The sequence below is a fragment of the Nicotiana attenuata genome, chromosome 8 (assembly GCF_001879085.1).
Source record: "Nicotiana attenuata strain UT chromosome 8, NIATTr2, whole genome shotgun sequence".
In the NCBI taxonomy this organism is placed as follows: domain Eukaryota; kingdom Viridiplantae; phylum Streptophyta; class Magnoliopsida; order Solanales; family Solanaceae; genus Nicotiana; species Nicotiana attenuata.
Window position 1 is genome coordinate 40,627,769 of NC_031996.1, and position 2,254 is coordinate 40,630,022.

Consider the following 2,254-nt stretch of genomic DNA (forward strand, 5'->3'; position numbering starts at 1 on the left):
TGTCAAAAATTGGTGCTTTGGGTCTTTAGAAGCAAAAGTAGGTTTGAATATAGACTCATTCTACTTTTAGGTGTTGTGTAGAACTTAAGCATCAGTTTATAGTCAAGAGGTGGTGGAGTAAATGTCCAAAAGATAATGAAAACTGAACGGCAGAATATAACCCATTGGCCATTGTAAATCAGTTACGTTTAAAGAAGAAATTAACAAATATTCATTGCAATTGACACTTAATTTTTAAAAATGTCACGTCCAAATACTTTGCTATTCCTAATTTTACTGATTTAAAGGACTTGCTTCCTAATTTACTGGCTGCCACTTTGATAAATGATAAATCATATCATCATCATCAAAATGTATGGATTACATCTTTCCTGTTGTGGTTTTCAAACACAATATGAAATTATAGAACTTTTACTTCTCCTCTGCTGAATTCTTTTTCTTGAAATAAAGTTTGACTTCTCTCGGATGCTACATATTTACCAAAGGCAATATAAGCTTCCATCATAAGCATTATATACGTTTATTCCTTAATGCATGCTACAATTATATCAGTACTGTAACCTAGGGTGTGTTTGGTATGAAGGAAAATATTTTCCAATTTTTTCATGTTTGATTGGTTTAAATGTTTTGGAAAACATTTTCTCGTGAATTCATTTTCTTCCAATTGGACGAAAATAGTTTTTTATCAAAATAAGGGAAAACATTTTCCAAAACTTTTTTTTCAACCTTCTCCACCTTATTCCATATCCCACCAAATCCAAATGGAGAATAAATGGAGTGAATCCAAATCCCTAAATCAATTTTCAGAATTTGCACTTTTCTTGAATTATTTATTAAAACTCAAATACATATTTTGAATATCAATTATGTCGTTTTAAAAAATTAATTCTCATTGATATTGGATACGCGCGTGTCTAAATACTAAAAAGTGGTACATAGGGATAGTTGGATAAACAAAAAATGAGGAGAGACATTAAAAAAAAAACAATCAGAACTAACACAGACATTGCAGTTAAAACAATATTTATTTATTGGTGTACTTAAAGGAATAGTACCACCGTACGCTCAATTTTTTATATTATAGTCTGACAATCACAAAGAATTCATAGCGAGTGGATTCTCACTAAAAGCATTATTCTCTAAGTGTTTTCTCACATTTGTTTCAAAATATTTTATATGTATAAGAATTTTTAACTTTTATAAATATGGAAAGGCTTTAGCACTACTTCCTCCGGTTCACAATAAGTGTCCAATTTGTTTTTTCATTTTGGTTCAAAATAAGTGTCCAGTTATGTAATCAAGAAAGAATTCAATTTATTTTTACAAAATAACCCTATGTACATATCCCTAAAAAGTTTTCTTACTCCTCACATTAAATGTTTAATTAGGGGTAGTTTAGTCATAGTAGGTATTTTTATATAGAATTTAGTATTTTTTTAATGGGCGTGCTAAAAGCAAATTGGACACTTATTGTGAACCAGAGGGAGTAATTGATAAACTCTACGCCTTGGGATTTGAGATGCAAGATTAAATTATCTAGTCATCTGTACGTTTTCGTAGAATTTCAATTTCATTAGTATTCTTTGAAAAACTCCATAGCCAACTCCTCACAAATCCCTCCTAAACCTCCAGATATTGACCAAATTACCAATACAATTTTAAACTCCCCAACAGAATCTCAAACTAGTTTCAAGGAAAAATTACTTGCAAGCGAACATATAATCGAGATTGATATGGACCATCAGGAAGAGGAAATCGTACAGGAGACAAATGAAACACCATCATTCGAAAATGAAGTAAATCGTTTAACCGGCGGAGTAAGTGCTTCCAACTATCTAACAAGGAAAAAGAAAGGCTTTACTCTACATGGAAATACTCCCTCATCATCAAACTCTTTGGGAAAAGAATTATTCATCACTATTTAAAAACAAAACTACAAGAACTATGGAAACCCACATAGCAGTTTCCACTAATTGACCTAGGATCCGACTATTTCGTAGTAAAATTCACAAAAGAGGAAAATATGAACAATATGCTTAAGAATGGGCCTTGATTTGTCAATGACCATTTTCTCTTTGTGAAAAAATGGGAACCCAATTTTGTCGGTGCAGAAGCAAACCAAACATATGCCGCAATATGGGTGAGATTATCACAGCTACCAACAGAGTATTATGATGGAGCTCTGCTCAAACGAATAGGAAATTTAGTAGGCACACTATTGAAGATTGATGCCTGCACCAGTTCTACACTGAGA